The 27,163-nt window shown below is 36.0% G+C and overlaps 1 long non-coding RNA gene across 1 annotated transcript; it reads right to left on the bottom strand.

Annotated features, from left to right (window-relative positions):
- Window positions 1–18,626: 18,626 nt before the first annotated feature.
- Window positions 18,627–25,712, bottom strand: LOC136062536 (uncharacterized). The gene is made up of 2 exons (XR_010624270.1): window positions 23,579–25,712; window positions 18,627–18,911 (listed from the first exon to the last, which is right to left on the bottom strand). It is a non-coding gene; the product is annotated as an uncharacterized LOC136062536 (long non-coding RNA).
- Window positions 25,713–27,163: the final 1,451 nt, after the last annotated feature.

Raw genomic sequence — 27,163 nt, 5'->3', positions numbered from 1 at the left:
AGTTTGCTTGATATTTTTTAGGTTCTAGCTAATCTCCTTTGAAGCTTGGAGAATTATGCTTTTTGTGGGTTCCAAGGTAGGTAGTTTTTTAATGAGATTTTTGAAAAATAACCATGTTGCAAAAATGATGTTTTTCTTTTTGGGTCAATCATATTTTGGAAAATTATTTATAGAACTATGTTTTCTTAAAAAGTGTTGTATTGTGACCCTACTACATGATTATATATGAAAGTGCATCATATTTAGTATTGCATTTGGGGAAATGCATGAATTGTTGACATGGAAAATATGAGCGTCTTTGATTTAATCTTTGATAACGAATTCATGGATTTTATGATTTACTAGAAAATTTAAAGATGCTTATCTTGTCCTGTATTATTTGGGAAATTGATAGAAAATCTTGTTGACAATGAATGAAGTTGAAAACCTTATAAACTTAATGGAAGTTTTGATTATTTAAGGTTTTTTTTGAAACTACCTGAATATAAACTATGTGTTTCAAAGTACATATAACCTGTGAACTTTATGTGGTTTTAACCCTATACCATGTGTGATTTCCTAGTGATCATCCGATTTGATTTTCGTAGTCTTTGTGACAACGGTGTCAGATCTAGGTTAGTGCCTTTTCACTTTGGATGACGCGTTCTTCCTTGCTGCCCATGGGGGGAAGAGGTTCCTTGATTGTGTGTGGGTGAGACTGCTGCCCATGGGGCTAAAAGACCACATGCAAAAGAGGTACTATTTGATACGTTCTCCCTGCTATCCATGGGGGCAGAGACAAAATCTTGAGGGTATGGGTGAGACTGCTAACAATGGGGCCAAGAGACTGCATACCAGAGAGGACAATACTATGCTAGTTGTGAATGGGTGGATCCCCTGACCGGTCTATGTGGTAGTGTGGTATAATTGTAATAAATTACCTTATGTTAGACTTTATGTCTTTGGAATTATATTTTTATCGCTCACAACTTATAGTATATAGTTTCCTCACCTTCATTAATTATGCTACTTATTGGGCTCTGTCTCATCCTATTATATTACAAAATTTTTTAGAGTAGGCAATGATCGTTTTCAGACATGTTTTTGTGGCTAGCAGTTGTTAAATTAACTACTGATGGAGGCTAGACTTTTGTGGTGGAGATATTTAGATGATGTATATCCTAGAGTACGCTTGACTCATTATTTTGTATCTAATAGTGATTATGACTTTATTTTCATTGATGGGACAAGTTAAATGATATGTAATCGTATTTATTTAGACCTCTATTCTTTTGTGGCTAATGGTCCATGTAATTATTGCTTAGAGTTCTGATTTACTTTGGGAGTATCTTTAATGGAATTATTATGATAATTCTAGCTAGATGTTGGTACTTGATATGTTTTAATTGGATTGAATTGTCAAAAAAGAAAAAAATTGTTAGGACATATGTGTTTCACATGTTAGAAACATATGTTACTATGTTATGTAATTGGCTAATCCTTTGACAAAACGTAACTTTACTTGTATTTGGGTAGAACTAGGATGTGTTTGATGCTTCAAGAAACCTTGTTTTAAGTTCAAGTGTTAAAGCCATGCAAGTTTGTCCAAGATTTAAGTGCAGAAAGTGCTATTTATTAAAGCTCGACAGCTAGCCATCTATCGAGACTTAGAGCTGTCTAAATCCTGTGGCTCGACAGCAGCTCAACAGATAGGTATCTGTCGAGATTTATGAAACTCAGTTTTCCAGGATTGTTTTTCATCCAATTTGTGATTGTATGTTTGAGCTTTCTTTTTTCACAACCCTAGACATATAAAATGATTATTTTAAGGGCTGCCAAAGTAGACGCCAGTTGCACAAATTTTGAGCAAAGTTTCTTCAAGTAAATTGTGACCGGAGACAGAATTTTTCCTAGTTCATCTTTCTTGTGAAGAAGCTGCTGTGTTTATACACCGTAGGGTTTTGTGACCAAGCATCTTCTCGAACTTCATCGTGTGATGAACTGAAAAACTTTGTAGCCAACAACCTTCTCTAGTTGGTGATTGAAGTCACGTATTGAGATCCGCGCAATTGGTCAATCACGTACTGGGAGCTGTGCATTCAAAGAAGAGATTGTCACTACATAACAAGTCCAATTAGGTATTAGGGTAAGGGTTCAACTTGTTACGACATATGTGGTTCACATGTTAAGAACATATGTCATGCTTTTACGTAATTAGACAAAACGCACTTTACTTGTATTTGGGTAGATCTAGGATGTGTTGAAATACTTCAAGAAACCATGTTTCTATAAGTTTTGAAGCCTTCAAGTCTGCCCAAGATTCAAGCTGAAATGTGTCTGTCATTAAATCTCGACAGCTAGCTCGACAACTAGCATCTATCGAGACTTGTAGAGCTGTTCAGCCTCGAGGCTCAATAGTAGCTCGACAGATAAGGTATCTGTCAAGGTTTATGAAAAACAGAATTTAAGTTCTATTTTGACTCTAATTCGTGTTTATGTGTTTGGACCTTCTTTTCTCCTAACCCTAGACATATAAAACGATTGTTTTAAGGGCCGTCAAAATATACACAAGTTGCACAAGCATTGAGCTAAGTTTGTTCAAGCAATTTGTGACCAAAGACAAAGTTCTTTCCTAGTTCATCTCTTCTGAAGAAGTTGCTATGTAGGTGCACCTTTGGGTTTTGTGACAAAGCATTTCTTGATCTTCATCGTGTGGATGAACTGAAGAACTTTGCAGCTAACAACTCTTTCTAGTTGGTGATTAAAGTCACGTACTGGGATCCGCACATTGGTTAGTCATGTACTTGGGAGTTGTGCATCAAAAGGGAAAATTGTCACTACAGAACAAGTTCAATTGGGTATTGGGATAAGGTTTCAACTGTAGGTTGGTAAGGTATTTAGGATTCCTTTACTTGTAACTGCTTGTTGTGATAATAGTCTAATTTCAGGAGTGGTGACCTGAAAATCACCTGGTGAAATTTTCGCCGTCAGGTTTTCCCCATTCGTAAACAAATCACCGTGTTATTTATTTTTCGCTGCATTATTAGTTTATTAGTGATTTGTTTGTGCTACCACACGTTTGCATGTTAATTTGATTAATTAATAACTTCGCTAATTTATCAATTAATTTGAATCACAAGGGGTCAACTGGTTTGTGGCCTATTAAGTGGTATCAGAGCAGACACACTCTGATTAGGTTAAATCTTTGCTGTGTTGATCCATTGACCCCTGTTTGTCATAGATAGAGGACAGTCGTTAATGGTACCTCCTTTATTTGATAGTACTAACTATGCATACTGTAGAGTACGCATGAGAGCTTTCTTGCAGTCTTTAGATGAGAAGGTGTGGCAAGCTTCGAGATTGGCTGGACCAAGTCAAAAGAAGCTCTGGCCGATTGGGATGAAGCCAAGATCAAGGCGGCAAACTTCAACAGTAGAGCGTTGAATGCCTTATTTAGCGCAGTCACCAATGAGGAGTTCAAGAAGATATCCTCTACTGAAACTATAAAGGTAGCATGGACCATCTTCCAGAAAACCTATCAGGGTACAAAGGCTGTTAGAGATTCAAAGCTTCAGAGGCTCACTAGAAGTTTTGAAGAGATAAAAATGGAGGAGGATGAGTTATTCGATGAGTTCTATGCCAAGCTCAAAGACATAATGAACTCAGCCTTCAATCTTGGAGAAACCATTCCTGAACCCAAGATTGTGAGGAAAGTGCTCAGATCTCTACCCGAGAGATTCCATGCAAAGATTACGACTATAGAGGAATCAAAGGATATTGACAAGATTCCTTTGACTGAGCTGGTTGGAAACTTACAGACCTACGAGCTAGGGTTATCGAGGATTAGCAAGTCGAGTAAAGGCAAGAGCATGGCCTTGAAGGCAAAAAACAGTGACATAGATGAGTCTTCCGATGATGAAGATTCCAAGATGAAGTCCTACATTACAAAGTAGTTCAAGAAGTTTATGAAGAATGCCAATAGGAGGAACTTCGACAAGGACCGCAGACAATCAAGTTCTTCTCAGTCTAAGGGCCAAGACAAAGGAAAAAAGGATGCTAAGGATGACGGTCAATACACTGTTCCTGTAGGACCAAAGTGCTTTGGGTGTCATTGATTCGGTCACATGAAGCAAGAATGTCCCACATATCTCAAGAGCATTGGGAAGAGTAAGGCACTTGCTGCAACCTTGAGTGACACTAAGCTTGAGGATGAAGTCCTACATTACAAAGTAGTTCAAGAAGTTTATGAAGAATGCCAATAGGAGGAACTTCGATGAGGACCGTAGACAATCAAGTTCTTCTCAGTCTAAGGGCCAAGACAAAGGAAAAAAGGATGCTAAGGATGACGGTCAATACACTGTTCCTGCAGGACCAAAGTGCTTTGGGTGTCATTGATTCAGTCACATGAAGCAAGAATGCCCCACATATCTCAAGAGCATTGGGAAGAGTAAGGCACTTGCTGCGACCTTGAGTGACACTAAGCTTGAGGATGATTCTGACGATGAGGATGATGGAATCTTGAATGCCTTCACTGCCACAGTCAATCCTACTGAAGGGATTGTTGAAGATGTGGAAGAAGAAGAAGAATTGGTGGATTCTAAGTGTGAGAAGATGGATGATCAAGATGATATCCATATAGCCTATGAGAAACTATACAAGCTTTCTAAGAAGCATGAGAGATTGTATAGGCTGGTCACCAAGAAACTCAGTGACGTGGAACTTAATCGTGAAAAGTTTTCCACAAAGTTTGATGAAACTAATCAGATTATTGGAGCACTGAGGTTTGAGAACAATTTCTTGACTGAGAAGACCAAGAAGCTTGAAGCGGAGCTATTTTAAGTCAGAGCTCAATTGGAGAGGACTTTAAGTGCAAAGCTTGATGAGATGCTCAGTATTCAAAAATCTGCTTCGGATCGAACAGGTTTAGGGTATGGTCTTTCTTCCTCTAATATTACTTTTACTAGTACTACTGTGTTTGTTCCTCCTGCTAATAATACTGAAATTGAGAGCACTGATGTTAAAAATGAATTAGCTAGTGAGAACTTAGACAAGGGTAAATCTATCTTAGGAGCACGCCTTAAGCAGGATAAGAAAGATGTTAAAAACCCTAAGGCTAAAAAGGCTAACTCTCAAAAGTCTAAACAGAAGAAGCAGCATCTCTGTCATCATTGTGGAGCTGCCGGTCATACTCGACTAAATTGCTACAAGTGGTTAGTCACTTAACAGAGCAATGACATGATAGCATTTGGAAGCTAGAATCAGCTTTAATCCTCTCTTACTCCTCTTGGAGATCTTCTCAAAGCCCTCATGTTCCTTTCGAACTTGGACGGTTTCAATTCTTCCCCCTCACTGCTGGTTCAAGGGTTTAATCAAATAAAATGTTCTTCCAAGATGTGGAAGAAAAAGGACTCTAAGTGATTATATCATTTTGTTCTATCTTCTTGTTTTTGTGTGTTGCATTACTTGTGTGTTTTGCTTTTCATTTAAGTCAGTTTAGTTTTATGCTTTGCCTTATTTAACATGTTTTTGTTTATTTATTTTCAGTTTTTTTTATTTTTGTCTTTCATAAAAATAAAATAAAATAATTGAAAAATTGAAAAATACAGAAACAGTGTGTGTTTTGTGTACATTGGTACTTGTGTACCTTGGATGGCCATTGAAACAAAGTTTTCTAAACTTTGTATCTTTTGTCGCTTAGATGAGCATCTCTATGCACAACTAAGCAAGTGAGTTTTGTGGTTCTTGTTTGCGATGAATAAGATTAAGTTATCTCTTGAACTTAACACTCGTATCAATCTTTTTGATGGGTAGGACTAAAAAATCCTAAGAGAAATGCATAAATAACCATCTCACAACTATTGCCCACCAATTATAATATGACAACTGCATGCTTCGACATAGCAAAAGTGCAGTGTCAATGACATTTGTGTGCTTTGGCATAGCAAAATTGGAATGTCAAATATCAATGGTTATTTCTTTTCTCTCTCTTATATACCCATGCATGATATGCTAAATAAAAGAAAAATATGCAAAGAAAATAAAAAGCAAAAAGATAAAAAATGCTTTTAAATATGATTGCAAGCGTGTATTCTAGGAGATGTGGGAGTTATAGGATGTACTTCAAAGGTGATAGTCCCCATCAAACAATTATGATTGTGTGTGAGTTAAAGTGATTTTCTCATATCTCAAATTGTCATAACATGTATACACTTATGCAATCTTGCGATGTTTTTCACACACAACACGCAATATTCTTTGCTACTCTTGATACATGTACAGTTACAATGTGATTTGGCCATTACAAGGTTTTACATATGCTATTGTATACTCACTAAATTGTCTTGACTTGTTTTTGAAATATAAAAATTGGTTAGACTTGTTTAGTGTATGTGTGTGTTTTTGAGGATTCATGTGCTTAAAATTCTTGTTGAGAGTTGTTTTTAAGAGCCTAGTATGTTGATTGGATCATTGGTTGAGTTGCATGTTGGATTGCATTCATGTCTGTGTTTTTTCCTTCTTGAAAAACTGTTTTTAAGCAATCTCGACACCTCTTCGATACCTCTCGACACTTGGACTATCTGTCGAGTTTCTAAGCTGTTTCTTATCGCAATCTTGAAAGCTTCCTTGACAGCTAGTGGATCGATCGAGATTTCTTACTCATGTTTGATGAACTCCTCCTTGATACCTCTTGATAGACTCATTCTTCGACGTTATGTTTTCTCGACACCTGTCTCGATACCTATCTCGACACCTTTTGACACCTCTATCTATCGAGAATTAGTGAGGATCTATATATACATTTTGTGCGATTTGGACTTCACTTTTCTCGATCTCTCTCGATCTATCTGTGGCTGTTCCTTTCCCAAACTCTCTTTTCTCACTCAAAACCTTCAATTCACGTGATTTTCGGCCTTTATTTGCTTCAAATCACTTGGTAAGATCTCCTATCTCTTCATTCTTCATGCATTTCATGTTTTGAAACCTAGGTTTTGGGGGTTTTGAAAATTTTTGGGGTTTTTCAAAATTGATGAGTTATTGTTGAAATTTTGGGATTGGTTTTCATTTCAATGTGTTTAAAATCTCATACATTGCATCACATTTGCATTATAATGGTATTTTCATGCATTTAGATGTGTGTAATATGTTTGTGTGTTGGCAAGATTGGATTGGGCTGAGCCCATGATGCTTTTTACCTTGCATGTCACATGCTCATGCATTTTCATGCATACGTACTCTCTTTTCAATATACTTGATATATTTGAAATGTTTTGGGACTTTTCTAATTGTCTCTTTCTCTCCCTTTTTCTTTATTGTTTACGTTAGTCGTGTCTATGGCACTTAAATGTAAGTCTGCTTCGTCCTAGAACCCTTTTTGTTCCAAGGCATCATCTTCTTTTGATCCTACTCCTTCTCACATTTGGTTCTGTGATGAGGATGCCCGAAAGGACTACTTGGAGAACTTTTCTCGACGAGGTGTTCATTCGGAACGCTGAGTCATTTTGGCGGACTTCAACGACATTGACCATCCCGATGTCATTCATAGTCGAGGATGGGAGTCATTGTGTGACGCCCCGGTTACTTGTCCTCTCGTGCTTATTCAGGAGTTTTACTCTAACATGCACAGGATTGATTCTTCGGTACCTCTCCTTCATACTCGCGTTCGAGGTACGCGTTTTGCTATCACACTGTAGCTTGTTGTGGATATGCTTCAAATTTCGAGGGTAGAACATCCTGACTACCCCGGTTGTAAGCGTCTGAAGATTGTGTCCAAAGACGAGATGATGTCTGCTTTCTATGAGCGCCCATCTGTTTGGGGTGAGTTTAGTTTACACCATGTTGACCTTTTGCTAAAGGTCCTAGATTCATGAACATGGTGATGACTTTTGTTTTGCACCCACTCTCTCACTATAACTCTATCATAAAGCCTCGTGCTCGATTTTTACTTCATTTGTTAGAGCACCTCACTATAGATTTTCCTTCACATTTTATTCTTTCCATCATAGATGTGTTTAGGGATACGACTACCCGTGATAAGTTCATTTTCCCTTCAGGTATCACTCAAATTCTACACCATTTTTCTATTCCTTTTCCCTTTTCTGGTCACTTCTCTGTCATGTGTGCCATAGACACCGCTACCGTTAAACATAGTGAAGTGCAGTTTAGGTCTCGAAAGTCGGATTCAGTTGCTCCTCCCACTCCTTCTGCTCCATCCACATCTGCTCCCTCCTCTTCTCAGAGTGGAGTGACTCTAGAGGACATTATGGCGCAGCTTTAGCGCATGGATGCTCGCCTTGATACACTCTCTACTGAGTTGTATCAGGTGAATGTTCGTGTTGGGCGTATTGCTAGGTGGTAGGTGACCATGGGTGGTTTTGCTTCTGAGGCTTCTCCTCCACCACCTCACGTAGCTTCTGATTCTGTAGCTGAGGATGATGATGATGATGGCGATGACGATGATGCTTCGGATGATGATGATGGAGATGCTAGCTCTACCGATGAGATGTTTATTTGACACTCTTACCCTTTGTCCCTTGTGACAAAAAGGGGGAGTAGTTTTGGCATATGAGAGTAGTCATTCTTAGGGGGAGAGTTAGTGTAGGACCTTTTTGTTAGGGGGAGTATTGTTGATATGAGTGATGTAGTGAGGATATGATGTATCTTTCTTTTCTTTCTGATATAGATACATTGATCTTGTACATTGGGTCTTGTGACCATTTTTACACATACATTGTACTTATCTTCTTTATATGTGGATGTATGTTTCTTTCACTTATCTTTACATGTGTTGTTTCTTTTCTCTCTTTATACATGTGTTTCTTATACTTGTATGCAATCTATTATTTTTGTTTCACACTAAGATGCCTTGATGAGTTTTGTTTAAAATGTTTTAGAAATACAGGTTGTCAAAGTCTACTTGTCATAAACTCTCTTCTTGCAAAGTTTTTTAAGAGTTTGTGTTAGGATAAATTTTATTGTATTCAACAAGTGAATATGAGTTGAGTGATTTATGACTTCTCTCATATGTTCATTTGTTTGTTGTGGTTTTGTCACGGATTACCAAATGGGGAGATTGTTAGGACATATGTGTTTTACATGTTAAGAACATATGTCATGCTTTTATGTAATTGGCTAATCCTTTGACAAAACACACTTTACTTATATTTGGGTAGATCTAGGATGTGTTGAAATACTTCAAGAAACCATGTTTCAAGATCAAGTGTTGAAACCTTCAAGTCTGTCCAAGATTCAAACTAAAAAGTGTCTGTCATTAAATCTCGACAGCTAGCATCTATCGAGACCTATAGAGCTGTTCAGCCCCGTGGTTCGACAGCAGCTCGACAGATAGAGTATCTGTCGAGGTTTATGAAAAACGAAATTTAAGTTCTGTTCTGACTCTAATCCGTGTTTATGTGTTTGGGCCTTCTTTTCTCCTAACCCTAGACATATAAAAGGATTATTTTAAGGGCCGTCAAAATATACACAAGTTGCACAGGCATTGAGCTAAGTCTATTCAAGCAATTTGTGACTGGAGACAAAGTTTTGCCCTAGTTCATCTTTTCTGAAGAAGTTGCTGTGTATGTGCACCTATGGGTTTTATGACCAAGCATCTTTTTGATCTTCATCGTGTGGATGAACTGAAGAACTTTATAGCTAACAACTCTTTCTAGTTGGTGATTCAAGTCGCGTACTGGGATCCGCGCATTGGTTAGTCAAATACTTGGGAGCCATGCATCAAAAGGGAAAATTGTCACTACAGAACAAGTCCAATTGGGTATTGGGATAAGGGTTCAACTATAGGTTGGTAAGGTACTTTGGATTCCTTTACTTATAACCGCTTGTTGTGATAATAGTGGAATTTCAAGAGTGGTGACCTAAAAATCACCCGCTGGGGTTTTTACCGTCAGGCTTTCCCCATTCGTAAACAAATCACCGCGTTATTTATTTTTCGCTGCATTATTAGTTTATTGGTGATTTGTTTGTGTTACCATGCGTTTGCATATTAATTTGATTAATTAATAACTTGACTAATTAATCAATTAATTTGAATCATAAGGGGTCAATTGGTTTGTGGCCTATCACAACTGTGGGTTGGTATAAGGTACTAGGATTTCTTTACTTGTAACCGCTTATTGTGATAATAGTAGATTCTGGGGAGTGGTGACCTTAAAATCACCCGATGGGGTTTTTGCCGAGTAGGTTTTCCCCATTCGTACAGAAACCACCGTGTCAATTTATTTTCCGTTGTATACTTAGTTTAGTTGGTGATTTGTTTGTGCTACCATGTGTTTGCATGTTAATTTGATTAATTAATAAACTTGGCTAATTAATCAATTAATTCATCACAAGGGGTCAATACGTTTTTGGCCTATGAAAAATCTACAGGCACCTTTGAGATGTTTTTCTCATACTTTGGACCCTTTTGGGTTCGGGGCATGACAGTTATGGTATCAGAGCTTTGGTTATGATTACTGTAGAGTTTGAAAATAGGAATTGATTTTGATCTATGTCAGAGCATTAGGGGTTTGATGAATTCTTTATTTTGTACCTTTGTTTTAGTTTCCACATGTTATTCCTTTGTTCTTATCTAGCTTGTCTATGCTAACTTCTATGTTGCCTTGTGATTTACTCACTTTGTTTCGTGGGTATAGCTATAAGTACCTTTGTGCACTATAGCTCCTAAAAGAAAGCACATAAAGTAAGGCATTTAGATGAGGTTGCAACTTTAGAGCATGACCTTAGGCAATGCCAAGAGCATGAGAGATTTGTCATTCCTGATGGTGGTGAGATTGATGAGGTGGCAGACAGGATCTATGCTAGGATTGCTAGATTGGTCGAGGGTGGTGAGTGTAGGTAGGGGGGTTGTTCTTTTGGAGATTTCCATAAGCAAAACCCTCAAACTTTTAATGGGGAGCCTGACCCATTGGCAGCAGAAAATTGGTTGCCAAAGATGGAAAAGTTATTGATAGCCCTGAACTACCTGATTTTGAGTTATCGATTTCTGCACCTATTGGTGATACTTTAATGACTGATGTTGTGCTTAAGTCTTGTATTCTTTATATCAAGGGTAGAGAGTTATTGGTTGACTTGGTGTTATTAGATCTGCATGATTTTACATTTTGCGAGTTGGTATTACCATATTTTGCCTTTATTTTTAGCTCCTTTAGAGCATCTCTAGAAGTCTCTCTAAATTTTTGTACTGTTTGTGGGTGGTGATTTTTTCTTTCTTTTTAAATAAGTGGATTAGTCATTCTATATTACCAAATAAAAAATAAATGTTACTAAACAAGAAAAATTAAATAAGTAATTTTGCATCTAAAAAAAAAAAAAGAATTATTATATTAATAGGTATTAATTTTAGCAATTTTGTTAATAAAATTACACTTTGTCCTCCTTATTAATGTCATTAATTCTTTTGAGAGTAATGTTATAGCCACAAACATTTTTACAACATTCATACAAACTATTGAGGTAGTAAATTTTATTGGTTCGTACACTTGCATCACTTTTTACTTATCAATAACCACTCACACATTAGCAATTTGTAAAAATTTGTAGTTTTAGCATTTTTCACCTTTTAAAGTACATAAAAAATTAATTAGGTTAAATCAAAATAAAATATACAAGCCGACAAAAATTACCAATAATAAAATTAAAAAAATTAAGCCCAATCAATCTATTTTACCAGAACAAACAACTTGGCCATTTTAAAAAAATTTTAAACAAAAATCCTTAGTAATAAGCAGTAGACTCAAAGGCCAGAGCTGCCGCAGACAGCTAGCAGAGAGTCGCCTCCCCTAACACCAAGTCCTAGCTCCGTCCCTGGACAAAGCATCTTTAAGGAAAAAGAAAGAAAAAAGGAGAGAGCAAGTGAAGAGGAGGAGCATGTAGTACCAGTAATAGGTTTGTATATGGGATTTTATGGATCCATTTCTTCTCTAAATCTCTCTCTCCCTCTTCCTCAATACTAACTTTTTGTTTTGTAAAACAAATAGGGTTAGGTTTCATAGAGTTTTTGGTTCTACCAAATTCAATGTTAGAATCCTTGATTCTACAAATCAAATAAACAAATAAAGTCTCTGACGAATCCTTGATTCTACCATTATATGGATCCCTAACTCTACAAATTTAAAAATTGGAGTCTTTGACTCTCCACTATTTAAACAAGTTAATGGAATCTTTGACTCCACCATTATATATTATTCTTAGTAATTCCACCAATTAAACAATTTGGAATTATTGATTCTAACAGTTTAAAATAATACGCTTCAATGNTGTATATTTTATTTTAGATTTAACCTATTAATTTTTTATGTACTTTAAAAGGTGAAAAATGCTAAAACTACAAATTTTTTACAAATTGCTAATGTGGTGAGTGGTTATTGATAAGTAAAAAGTGATGCAAGTGTACGAACCAATAAAAATTTACTACCTCAATAGTTTGTATGAATGTTGTAAAAATGTTTGTGGCTATAACATTACTCTCAAAAGAATTAATGACATTAATAAGGAGGACAAAGTGTAATTTTATTAAACAAAATTGCTAAAATTAATACCTATTAATATAATAATTTTTTTAAAAAAAATTTGGGGGGGGGGGGGAACCAGTAACAGCTCCGTCCATGGCTCTGTCCGTGTCTCTCTTTCTTTCTTTTTCTTTGCGTTTTACTATGTGTTTTCCTTTTGTGCGTCCTACCCTTTTTTTCCCTTGCTTACTGTGTTTTTTTTTCCCTCCTCTTCTTTTACGCTGAAGCTTCTTTAATTTATAGAGTAGTTGAAGAAACTGTTCCAACCATTTTTTTTTCTCAACTGACTAGTTAACGGGCAGTCTGAAACTGCTAAAAGTCGTGCAATACCGTGAGTGTGGCGTTAAGTTAAACAACCCCACCTCTTTTGCGTGTGATGTGAGTGTGGCGTTTGTTTAATATTCCTCTAATTTATTTTTATATATATTATCCTTATATTTTTGTTTTCACTATTTGTTTTTATAATTAACTTTGTTAATTTTGCATGGTATTTTTCTGGTCCTACAAACTTGCCCAAAATTTACATTCTTTGATAAATTTTGCTAGGACATTTTTTAAGTAACCCATTTTTTTTTTTTTTTTTTTATATTGTTGAAAATTTCATATTTCAACAAGACACAGTGGTTATTAAACAATATGTGTGCATCTAATGAGATACATGGTGATAGCATGGGATATAATATAGAGCAATTAGTTGTTTTAATGATAGAAACTTTAATGTCATGTTTGGTTTCGGAATCTGGAGATGTGGTTAGAGTTACAAGTTGTTTTGATCTCTAACGTGGATAGGAATATTTTTTCTTTTTCTTTTCTTTTCTTTTGAAAGATTGATTTAAAATGGATTATTAGAATGATGATGTGGCAAGATCGTAACCATTTATTTTTAAAAGAAAAGTGGGAATTTAAAGAAATTCTATCTTGTAAACTACCCTCAGAGCTCTAGAAAATCTGAATCTTAAAATAAGTTTGGACTTGGGAAAGTGGCTTGTAGCCTTTGGGCTGCATATAAAAGTGAGAATAAATCAATATTTTTGCTCGTTACATCTTTCTCCAAAATCTTAACAAAACATTGTACTCTCAAGATGGCAAAATAAAAATCAAAATGCTAGAAACTTTCTTCAGAAAATAACGAGATGATTAGTGATCTACCAGAATGTCTTCTCACCGCATCCTTTCTTTCATTCCAACTATATCTTTGGACTCACGTCCCAAAACTCGACATCCACAATGAAAAGATTGACTCCGTTTTGTTAAGACTAGGCTAAACCTCAGTCCATTATCAAGCTAAAGCTGCTTCCCAATTCTACACCAACAGCTAGTTTATTTCAAAGATCAAAACAGAGGGTCTTCATACGACACCGTTTTGATTAATGACCCTATGCCACGCTGTCACTCTTGGAGCCTTAGAGTTAGTTATTTTTAGGCGGGAAAATCAGTTGTTATGCTCAACTGATTCCGTGATTAGTGGGGATTAGTTCTATGATTTAAGGAACTGTAATTATATAGTTATTAGATCCAATCTCGTTGTATATATAGATTCATCTTGTACTTTGTATTGATTAAGCAAGTATTTTCTTCTAGAATTCTCTCTTCCCCTCACTCTTAGTTCTTTCTCTCTCTGTTCTTCGTTTCTTTTCTTGTTGCTTTCAGTGAATCTAGTTTACTTGCTTCACTTCCAAGGTCAAGCTTTGCTTAGATTTTCTTCATGGTATTAGAGCAGCCTACGTTCCCTGCTAGCACAGCTTCAGCTAGCACAAATGCAACAATGGCAGCTACAGCTTCAACAACTTCATTCTTTACAATGGCTCCATCATCATCAACCTCTCAAATGAATTTGGTTAATCAGCCACTGTTGTTTTTGTCAAATATGTCGAATATGATGACAGTCAAGCTTGACAATTCCAACTATATAGTTTGGCAACACCAGATTTCAATGGTGTTAGAGACTTACTCAATGATTGAACTTCTTGATGAAGATCAACTTGCTCTAGGGAAGTTTCTTAAGGATTTCTCAGGTTCAATCACAGCCATTCTCAGTCCAGATTACCTCACTTGGAAATCCAAAAAGAAGGCATTGCTTATCTTCATCAGCTCCACTTTAACACCTTCAATTCTTGCTTTGACTATTGGTTGTTCTTTAGCTTTAGAAGTGTGGAGAGTATTGGAAAATAGATTTTCTTCCATCTCAATATCTCATATTATGAATCTTAAGGGAAAATTGCATAATGTTAGAAAGGGTTCTGATTCTGTAGATGTCTATTTGCAGAAAATCAAGGTCATTAGGGACAAATTAATGGCTGTTGGTGTCCTACTTGATGATTAGGAACTACTACATGTTGCAATTAAAGGTCTTTCTAGAGAATTTAGTGCCTTCAGGTCAGCAATAGAACTAGGAGCACAAAGTTGCGTTTTGATGAATTAGCTACTATGCTAAATGCTAAGGAAGAATCATTGAATGGAGGCATGGAAATTAAAGATTCCACCTTTTCTATGGCAGTTAACACTGCACCTAAGCCAGGAAATAACATTAGCTATAATTCCTACAATCAATCTTCCAATAGAGGTAGAGGCAAATGAAATTTCAACAGAGGTAGAGGCAGGGGTCCTACTTCAAATTAGTTTTCACCAAATCAAGCACCAGGCATAAGATCAAAGAGACCTATTTGTCAAATTTGCAATAAAGTTGGTCACATAGCTATAGATTGCTGTCAAAGGATGGACTATGCCTATTAAGGTAAACATCGACCAACAAAATTGGCAGCAATGGCAATTTCATCCAATTCCATGATTGCACAAGATCAACCTTGGCTTGCAGACAGTGTAGCCAGTGATCATGTCACCTCTAGCCTTAATCATATCTCTTTTCCAAAGCCTTATAATGGACAGAAGCATCTCACATTGGGAAATGGCAAAACCTACCAATCTCACACATAGGCAATTCTCTTATTCCTTCACAAAATTCTATCATTCATCTTAAAAATGTTCTAAGAGTTCCTTCCATTGCTTCTAATCTTGCATTTGTCCACAAAATATGTCAAGATAACAATTGTCGAAGTTATTTTGATGAAAACATCTTGTCTATCCAAGCTTTAGCCACGAGGAAAGTGCTCTACAAGGACAAAAGTGAAGATGGGGTGTATCCAATTTACCCTCACAAAGCGCCTAAGTTGCTTCTTTCTCCTAAAATTTGCAATTTAGTTTTCACAAACAATCCTAGCTGGCTTCTGTGGTACATCAGGCTTGGACATCCAAATCAGCATGTTCTTAGTTTACTTTTTCCCAATAAATCTTTGTCTTTTAATAAGTGTATGCCTCTTGTGAATACTTGTACACATTGCCTTCATGGCATGACGCATAAGCTTCCCTTTCTTGTTTCTAAATTTGTTGCACATTTTTGAGCTTGTACATACTGATTTGTGGGGTCCTGCACCTCAAAATTCTATTAATGGATACAAATATTATGTGCTCTTTGTTGATCATTTTACTCGTTTTACTTGGTTATATTTGCTAAAGAACAAATCTGAGGTTTATTCTAAATTTCTCACTTTTAAGGCTATGGTAGAGAATCAATTCTCCACCACCATTAAGACTTTAAGGTCTGATGGTGGGGGTGAATATACTTCAAAAGAATTCACTTCTTATCTTGCATCTCATGGGATTACTCATCAAATTTCATGTCCATACACTCCTGAACAAAATGGCCCAGTAGAGAGGAAACACCAACACTTGATAGAAACCACCATTACACTCCTTTCCCAAGCTTCTTTTGTTGGTTAAATCTGGTTTTGTATCTCATACAAAACACATAGCGGAAGCAATAAACAAAGATCTATTTCATTCATGATTGATAACTTGCATTATGTAAATTTCAGAATTAGCGTACCTTGGTGCGGTGAAATTCAAAACAAAAGATTATAAGTCCTTGGGAACACTTTCAATCTTCACTCCAATTCCACTTTACGCCCAAGAAGTGTGGTCTCTCAATCAATTTCTAAGGGAGAATAATTGAGTGGTTTCACTCGCACATACACACCACTTTACAATGGTGTCTCACTTTTTTTCTAATAAAAATTCTGTATGTCTCTCCCTTTATATATATAACTGATTATCTAATTGGGCCGGCCTATTGGGCCTTTCCAATTGGGCTTTAATGTGTGGCTTGGAGTGGGACCAAAAGGACCAATAAGACACTAGCTCCAATGGGCCTTGGGCTTTTCTGTCAACTCTTGACAAGTCCAAAGTTACCATTAATTATATTTAATACCACTATATAAATATAATTGCACTCTAGGCCTTATTAATAAATTATATCCCAAAACTTTATTATACATGCAACCCCTTCATAAAATATTTGTAGTAATTCAAAGTCATAAATATAGACTGTCACTTTGAAGATTACTATTTTTTTTTTTTTTTTTATAATTCATTTATTCTAGACTATTTGATTTTTGTACTTAATAACTCACTTGGATTAATATTTATAATGTGATCCCACATTTGATTCTAAAAATAAAGAAATAAAACTCTTTAAGAATAAATAATTTATGACACATGGTCTAAAATTGAAACTCTAATTTGAAATTCTAATTTGAGTTTCTCTCACCTTAACCTATTATTATTATTATTATATAGATTAATTAATAATTTAATATCTTTCAACGTATACTACATGCATAGTGATGAGTGATGACCCTTAAAACCCTCTAAATGGCAAATACCTCACAAGCATAGTGATGAGGTTACAGATTGTGCAAATTGTTTTTCTCATTCTGTACGCTTTTTTAGAAGAAGAGCTAAACTATTCTACCCAAAATCTGTCCCTTTGGGCTTATTTTTGTAACAAGTTAAGGCCCATCCCAATGTCAGACAAGCATCCTTGGATCTGGGCTTTGTAGATTCAGATGTTCTGGACCCTTCCTTGCTTTCACTTTTAGCATCAAATTAAGGAAAATGTTAATAGATGCCCTAAGAGTATTGTTCAAAATATATTTTTAAAAACTTTTTATGGGAAAAAAAATAATTAATTTCTTTTATGACTTTTTATATTTCTCATAAATGCGGTGTTAAAACTTTTTAAAAATTGTTTATTAACAATTACCCTAACTAGACACCTCTAAACTAAACCATGAATTAAAGACTAGAAGGGGCAATTTTAGAGGGACCTTTCACAGACTAGAACTGGGCTTGAAAACTTCCTACATCATCATTGTCTAAACTCTTGTACACGCTTATCAGACAGCCATTTCGAAGCTAGTTAGATCTCATATCTTCAAGCATGATCTCTTAAGGGTTGGAAGCACATGGAAACAGAACTCGAAACAATGAACTTGCGGGAAACAGACATGGCAATGAGCAGAACACTAGGAAGAAAAGGAAGCTTCACTTTAAGGAGTTCCTCTTCAACAAAACCATATGATTTCATTTCTTGTAATTGGCATTAGAGCTAGTAAGCCACTACCGCCTTCTAAATAACTGCTCAAAACTAGGAACATATTTATTTGAACCTTTAATGAAATGATCTCATTTGTCATCACACCTCAGGTACAACACTCTCCAAAAGTCCTTTCAGTTTTGGTTAACTTGGGAGGTCTTAGAATTCAAAATTTCGGATCAGTCAAGATTTTTCTAGTTGAGCCCTGTGTTTAGATGGAGTGAGATGGGGGGAGAAGAGATGGAAAGAGGGGGTTTAATATATTGAACATGAACTATAATATTCTGGGCACCCGTTCCCCTCTCCTCTCCCTCATCTACCTCCTTTCCAATCATACACCCTAAGTACTTCATGGTATGGTACATTGGTACCTCTTCCCAAATATATTCATGAGACTTCCCTCCAGAATATCATGACTACCTGTTTCAAACATTGTCTTTTCCTATCACAAAATGTCTCAATCAACGAAATGATATGGGTACATAAGCAGAGTTTGCTATACCGACAAATACAGAACAGCGCCCTACATAAGAAAAGTTGATCATCTTGATTAGGGAGAGGCAAAAACAGAAAGAAAACAAGAAACATGAGACTTACCCCCCCGTCCTTTCCAAATTCTGGCAGGGAATGTTTATTTAGTTGCAGTGGTGAAAAGACAATGACACTGAAGAATTTCACTAGATCATCACATGTAAAACAAAACAAAACTAGAAGTTTGAGATTTCATAATCATCTAAGTCATCCAGCACCGAACCTGCGGTTGTATTTGGATTTTGTACAAACATCTGAATGCAAGAAGAAAAAGGAAATAAAACCCAATTGCAGGCAAGGTAAACAAATTTATTAATTCAAAGACATATCCTCTTTAATGGACAGTCTATGCAAATCTCTACTCTGGAATAACCTCAGTCAAGGAGCAAGACAGGGAGAAACAGACGGAAGACCGGAGCACAACCATTTCACCACAATCCAAGCCTCTGTTGATATGCCAAAACATAATTAGAGTCATTTAAAGTGACTGCAGCAAAGAATACATAAAAGAACAGAAATAATCTATTCCCGTTGCAACAGGGAACAGATATAAATACATACTCTGAAAAACCCAGATGAGGCCCTTAAGAACAAGGTGAGAGTAAGGTCATAGGTTCAAGTCCCATTGGATGTACGTGCGACTTTCCAATGAAAAAGAAGATTTTAAATAAGACAAAAGAAAACAGACAAGATACCCAGATAGTATTCTTGTTATAAAATCTGGGTATCTCAGTCTGTATTCTTGTTATTCAATTTGAGTATCTCAGATTGTATAACAAGAATACAAAACCTATGAAACAAACAAGGATGAAGGATAACAGAAAAGCATGGCACATCTGTATTTCCCAAGGAATTTGAACAGCCCCCTTTTGTTATTAATAGGCTTTGAAGATATAAATCCAGCCAGAACACAGCCAAACAGCCTTACAGAAAATTGAAAGCCATCACCAGAACCGGTAACTGGTAATATAGGGTCAACTTAGGATGTTACTAAATATGGTCAAAACTGAAGACCCCCACCCAACCAAATAAAAAACAAAAACAAAACTTGGAACTGTACATCCAAAGGGACATTTAAAATACACGCTGCAGATTATTTTACTCTTTGTATAACACAATTACAGTTACTCATAAAATCATTTTGGCATAATTCATATCATCCATTGGACTATTGGAGGAAATCCAGATATAAAAGCAAGCTACCACACGGCTTTCCTCAGTTTTCCCACCAAGTTTTTGCTCTTTATTGCTATGTTTTTTGACCTTAGATTGGTAGATATATCATTCATGGTGTAAACCATAAAGATTAAAGTATACAAACTTAAAGAACTTATTGAGATGGAAGATATTTACACCTTAGCCTTGAGGTTATGCCCCACATCACAGCAGTCAGAAGGGCAACAAGCTTTGCTTCTGTCCCTTGCCTTTCCCAACAATGCTGTTATCTTTAGCCTTTAGAGGTGCTTTTTTAAATTATAATCTCATTGCTGAATGCTACACATTCTCCAGGTCCTTATAGAAGACCCAAAAAACTTCCTTCATACTAGTTGACTGTATTATGGCATGATATAAGGGCAATTTTGTCAAAATGGTCCACCAATGCATGTTCACATTATCAACTTACATAGGTAAAAAGCAAACAGGCTACGGCTTTATATATATATATATATATATATGGTAAGTTGCACAAGCATCCAATAGGTTTTAGACCCAAGCCTCACCTTCCACCCATTCTTATAAGAGGAGGAAGTCTCATTTAAGCCATAGATTATTTGCCAATGAGCTCTAGCTCAACTGGCACCATCTATAGTTACTGCACAAATTAAGCTACCCTAAAGAGCACTTATTCTTTGTTCGTGGCTAAATCATGGTAAGGATTTGATGAATTGTACTTTGATAACTAAAGACTTCCTTTATTTAAACAAGTGCAAGGGGGAAACAAGGGGGGAATACAAAATGATCTCCTAGAAATTACAATCTAAAATTTAAAAGATAGAAAAAAAATATATCGAATAAGAAATAATGGATTTTTCCAAAGGCAAACAATTGTTAGATTTAACAAGACAATGACACTTTTTTAAACATTTTTCTAAAATTATATATACCTACATACATGCATACATATATTTTTACAATGTGCTTATATAAGCAATTCTCCACTCAAGAGCCAAATTAATGAGAGACACAGAATCAGAACGTGACTAAATTGAAAGTCTAAAGCACATTGATATTACTAATTAAATACTCATGCACCTAAGGGGATTTTACCTCATCCTCAACCAGCCCCCATACTTAAGGTGGGTAGAAATGTGATTGGGCCTAAAGTCCATTGGCAGCTTAATAGAAATGAAATAGATTCTTATATAGGAATGTCACAGGTTCTAAGACTTTACATGCATGATCTCCCTCTCCAAACTGAAATGTCCACAACCACTTATTGATTACACTCATAGTTTCTCTTTTTATATAAATTTAGTATGACACGCTACATCACTTGCATCAAAACTACCCAAAACAATGCCAACTATTTGCTGTCAAACTCTTACCCACTTCAGAGGAACAATGGACACAAAAACTTGAGCTACCCACAACATATAACATATAACACACACATACATGAATTCTTAAAAGATAAACTTGAATCTCAAAACACCAGCATTATACTCTTCAACCATGACAATCCCAAAACAGTATAAATCCACAACTCTTACACTCAAAATACACATTTCCCATCTACAACAACTAACCAATTATACATTATGACATCACCACTAACAAAAATAACTCACAAATCAAATACAAGCCTTCCCAAACCCCAAATCAAATATAAGCCCTCCCAACCCCCAAATCCACAACCCCAAACACATATAATCTCGAAACCCATTACTCTACAACAACAACAACAAAACCTTAGTTCCCAAATTTTAAGGTCAGTTATGAATTTTCAACAAACTACCCAAGGTTGGCAATATGAATTCTTTTCTTCTATTCTATTCTATCCAAAGTCATACTCTCTGATACTCCCATAATACTACTTCCAAATAATTACTTTTGGTCTTTCTCTACCTTTTTTTGTTCCCTCAACTTGAATCAACTCAATCTTTCTCATTAGTGCATAATTGCTTTCTTTTGAACGTGATCAAACAATCTTAGGCGACTCTCCATCATCTTTTCATCAATAGGGTTCACCACTATTTTTAAGTGAAATTCCTCATTTTAAATCCTATCTTTCCTTATATTTCCATTTATCCAATATAACATTTTCATTTTAGTTATACTCAATTTATTAATATGCTTTTTTTTTAAATAAGTAATAAACACTTTATTGCAATCAAAACAGACCCAAGTACACAGGAAATGTACTATGGGTGTAAAATAATTAAGATCCCAAATTACAATGATCAATCAAAATAGGAAGAGAAGAAAAGGAATATGTTTGTTAAACTAAGCTCCACTCGAGCAAAGAGTGAAAGAAAAAAAGACTTAATCTTGAGAATAGAGTGTTCACATCCCTCAAAACTTCTAGCATTCCGTTTTCAACTGAATTTATGAATATGCTATTTCTTAATCACCTAAAATTCAATACCATAGAGTATAACTGGCCTAATAAAGTCTAATAAAATTTTCCCCTAAGAATCTTTTGATCTATTTATGGATATGGTCTACTCTTCAACTGTATGGGGGTTGGGTCCTGATAAGGTTTGTTGGAAGCTAGCAAGGAGTAGAGGTTTTGAGGTTATAGGATTCTATCTTTCTTTCTACCCTCCTACTCTCTTATGCTTCCCTTGGAGAATGATATAGCAATCGAAGGTTCCTCCAAGGGTAGCTTTCTTTTCATGGTCTATTCCTTAGGTAAGATTTTAACAACAAATAACCTTCACAAAAGACATGTGCTAGTTCTTGATTGGTGCTATATGTGTAAGAGTTGTGGGAAGTCATCGGATCATCTTCTGCTTCATTACCCCATAGCTTGTGAGTTGTGGTTGTTGGTGTTCTGTTTGTTTGGAATCCACTGGGTTATGCCTCACAAGGTTATTGAGTTGTTTGAATCTTGGCAAGGTAAGTTTGGACAACATCGCAACATAGATTTTTGGAGACTTGTGCCTCATTGCTTGATATGGTGTATTTGGCATGAAAGGAAAGCTAGAAGTTTTGAGGGATGTCAACGTTCTATGCTAGAGATTAAGTCTTGTTTTTTGCACACTCTCCTTGATTGGAGTGTGGTTTTTTGTCATCTTTCTTGTTCTTCCCTTACTGTTTTACTTGATCGCTGTAATTTTGATTCCTGATTTGTGCCCCCATAGTACATTCCTAATGTAATCGGGTTGGCTATTTTCTTTTATTTAATAAAATTTTACGTTACCTATCAAAAAAAATAAAATAAAATTTTCCCTTTTTAACTTAAAAAGTTATCTATGATTACACAAAAGTTACATCCCATACACTCTGTTTTAGTCCCACTTAACCAAAGGTCTTCATAGTCTAAGGCATCTTGCCATATTTTTAATATGACATTAATTCCATGTGTAATTCCATCCTCTCATTTTTCTTCTCAACCAAACAAATAAATTTCTATCTCTCCACTTTTCCATCCTCCAACCAAACACGAATAGGAGAAAACTAATATCTTCTATCCTCCCACTTTTCTATCCCCTCCACATTTTCTATCCTCCCACTTTTCCACTCGTCCAACCAAATGGACCCTTAAGGTTGATCAAGTTAGCGAGCACATCCGTCACTAGTGCAAAGATATACAGACTAATCCTTGATGCAAACCTATACTGATAGTAGTGATGCCTACATTTGTTTTCACACACATCAGTTACTACCCATTACTCTAAATCCCAAATACAAAACACCCAAATCACCAAATCCATCCACACCCTAACCCATCATCTTATCAAATCATTCAAAACAATTCCTAAGCACTAAACAAAACAAAGCCCCTAAAAAGTAAAAACCCATCATCCCAAATCCCCAATTTCACATCCAAAAACGCCAAAACACAAAATCATGAAATACCCATTTCTCAAAACCCCAAATCACAAACAACCATGATCACCAAAACCCACAAAACAAACAAAAAAGAAGATCACAAGCAAAGAGCTCTGACCTATTTCTGGTACCCTCCACCGTGAGTATCCAAGTCCTCCTCCACCGCAACGGCGAGATAGGGTCTGGGAAGGTCTTTGACATCGAAGGTGGTCTCTTTCATCAACTTCTCCACATCAGCTTTCTTGAGCACAGTCCGGCGAATCGGAGGGCGGTTGCGACGCTGGTCGCGAGTATAGTACTTGATGTCGAAGACGGTCTCCGGGTTTGAAGTGGGGACCCAAGGCTGGACCTTGGTGGAGGCAGGGCTCTCCACACGGTACTGGGTGGCGGGGAGAATAGAGTTTCTGTATTCTGGGTGGGATTGTGGGCCAGTGAACTCCCATGGCTTCTTGATGTAGCGCTTCAGGGTGTCCAAGATGGATGAGGCTGGCTTCTTCGCCATTGGAGGAGAGAGAGCAAAGGAAGCAAAGCAGTTGCTTTGTTTTGTAGTTTCTTTCGGATCAGAAGGAACAGTAATGGAAAAATGGAAACAGGACGGGTGTTCTTTCAGTTTGGAATAACACATTTTCGTTGGTTTTTTTTTTTTTTTTTTAATATAATTAACATCAAGTTCATTATATCAATATTACAAATAAATTAATATAAAAAATGAGAAATGATATGTCTACAATATTTTTACAACAAATCTTAAGTGGCAAGTTGTTACTGGTTGTTATTGTTGGAGGGAAAAAGTAATGTTAATGTTAGTTTCAAATTTGAACCAATAACAATTAATCACTTGTGATTTGTTGTAAAATTGTTATAGACATAGCATCTCTCATAAAAAAATTAGGTAAATTCCACTAAACTCTTGAAGTTTGGGTTAATACTGACTAGGTTCAAAACTTTTCAAAAATAACCAACTTATACTTAAAAGACAAATTTGTCCTTAACTAGCCCAAACCCTTCTCCTTTCTCTCTCAGACCTCTATCTCCCTCTCTCTCTCACCTACACCAATGGCGGCTCCCTTTCTCTCACTCAAACTCACGGCGGCTGAAAACTCTCTCTTTCATGGCCAAAACCCATTTTTTTCACTACCATCTTCCACTCTCTTCTTTAATCAGTGTCATGGAGACATTTGGCTAGGGATTTTCGAGCTTCACATCACCACCATTGCTATTGTTCCATGCCAACAACTTTGATCTAGTGCCAAACATGTTTGGGTCTTTGTTTCTAAGTTTGGGTCTTTATTTATGGGTTTAGGTCTTTGTTTGGGTTTGGGTTTGTGTGTTAAAAGTCAAGGGAACGTTTGACAAAGACCCACAAGCTCTGCTACCACTATCGGCAACGCCACCACTAGTGGCCATCGATCTCTATCCTCTTTCTCTGTTCTAATTTTTTTTTTCCTCTTTTGGTTTGGTTCTTTATTGGTTTAGGACTTGGTCAATTTATGGATTGGGTTTTCTTATGTGATATAAGGATTTGGTGATTTTTTATTTGGGTTTGAAAGGGGGTTTGGGTATGGTCATTTGTAGATTTGTGAGTATTTTTTTTATTTAGGGTTTGTCTCAAAATGGCTCTAATATGGTGATTTTGTTAGTGTGTGCATATGAATTTGTGTATAATTGGTAATCTTGGATGATTTTTGGGGGTTTCAAGTTTTGGAATTTGTATGGCTATGTGTGTATGTTTGTGTTCTATGAGATGATGCAGCTGTGTAATGCGATTTGTGCTCAAATCCATGGTCATGTTAGTGTAATCACAGTGAATAGAAGAGAGGGTCTGAGATGTCTCAAAATGGCTCTAATATGGTGATTTTGTTAGTGTGTGCATATGAATCTGTGTATGATTGGTAATCTGGGATGATTTTTAGGGGTTTCAAGTTTTGGAATTTGTATGGCTATGTGTATATGTTTGTGTTCTATGAGATGGTGTAGTTGTGTAATGTGATTTGTGCTCAAATCCATGGTCATGTTAGTGTAATCACAGTGAATAGAAGAAAGGGTCTGAGATGAGAAAGAGAAGAGTGAATAGTGCTAAACGAAGTTAGGGATAAAATTGTCTTTTAAATACCAAGTTGGTCGTTTTTTAAAAGTCTTGGACTTAATTGGTATTAGCACAAACCTCAGGGGGGTTTAGTAGAATTTACCCTAAAAAATTTATTAATTGTCACATAGATCCTACACGTAGATAACTTTACTGTATATGTTGATTTTCTCAACAACAATCAACAACAAAATAAATAAATAAATAAATCATGTATAATTGAAATATAAGTATATAACTTTTAGTGTCCATTTTTCTATACTTCCAAAAAATTAATAATAAAATAAAATAATTCTTTAAAAAAATAATTATATTATTTAATTCAAAAATGGTTTTAACTTTTAAAATAAGACAAATTAAAGGTCGTAAAGATTCTATTAAAAAAAAAAGGTTATAAAGATAAATTGTTAAATATAAATTTCTTAAAAATTAGTACACATAGTGTATACCTTAAACTTAAAAATATAAAAATTCTAAACATGTGCATTGCTACTGTGAATAGATTAGTATCTAGTGGGTTTTAATTAGCTCAATTGGTCAAGTCCTCCATCCACTACCTTATCATAGACCATTCCAACACCCATACTCCTATATCCATAGATATTACTATCACTACCATACCTCCTATCACCAATACACATCCCATGACAACAATATCCAAGAATGTATTACCAAACCTAAGCTATGTTACAAGGCCATGCTTGACTACACATACATTGAACCTTCATCCTACAAAATAGCCTTATAATACCCTCAATAGATTAAAGCCATGGATGATGAATTTGCTGCATTATGGAGACAACAGACTTGGTCTTTGGTTCTTGCTAAATCTGGTGTGAATTTGGTTGGATGTAAATGGCTCTACAAGCTGAAGTTAAATAGTGATGGCACCATTGCTAGATATAAAGCAAGATTGGTTGCCAAAGGGTTTCATCAACAAGCTAGGATTGATTATATTGAGACTTTTAGTCCAGTAGTTAAACCAGCATTATCAGATTGACTTTGGCTATAGCAGTGAGTTTCAGAAGGCCTCTTAGACAATTGGATATTTCAAATGCTTTTCTTCTTAGCATTCTTAGAAAGGAAGTGTATATGCAATAGCCACAAGGTTATGTTGATTCTAGATTTCCCCAACATGTTTGCAGGTTGCATAAGTCTCTCTATGGCCTCAAATAGGCTTTTAGAGCTTGGTTTGCGCGTTTTACTTCTCAGCTTCTTCATCTAGGCTTCATTGCCTCTGTAGCAGATTCATTCCTCTTCATTTATCACAATTCTCTCACCACCATCTATCTCCTTGTCTATGTGGATGATATTATTATTACAAGGAATGATCCTTCTCAGATTTCACATCTGGTTGCAGCTCTTAGTCATTCTTTTGAATTGAAGGATCTTGGTGCTCTTTCTTATTTTCTTGGGCTCCAGATTGTGCCTACTAAGTTTGGTCTACATTATGTCAGTCTAAGTATGCCTCTGATATTCTCCATAAATTTCACATGGAGAATGCAAAGCGTACTAAGACTCCTTCCTACTCTTCCAACAGACTTACCCCATATCATGGCACCCGTTTATCTGATCCATCTGAGTACAGAAGTATGGTTAGGGCTTTGCAATACTTGA

This window comes from Quercus suber, unplaced genomic scaffold, assembly GCF_002906115.3.
Source record: "Quercus suber isolate HL8 unplaced genomic scaffold, Cork oak 2.0 scaffold_425, whole genome shotgun sequence".
In the NCBI taxonomy this organism is placed as follows: Eukaryota; Viridiplantae; Streptophyta; class Magnoliopsida; order Fagales; family Fagaceae; genus Quercus; species Quercus suber.
This window is presented reverse-complemented; position numbering and strand designations above follow the sequence as displayed.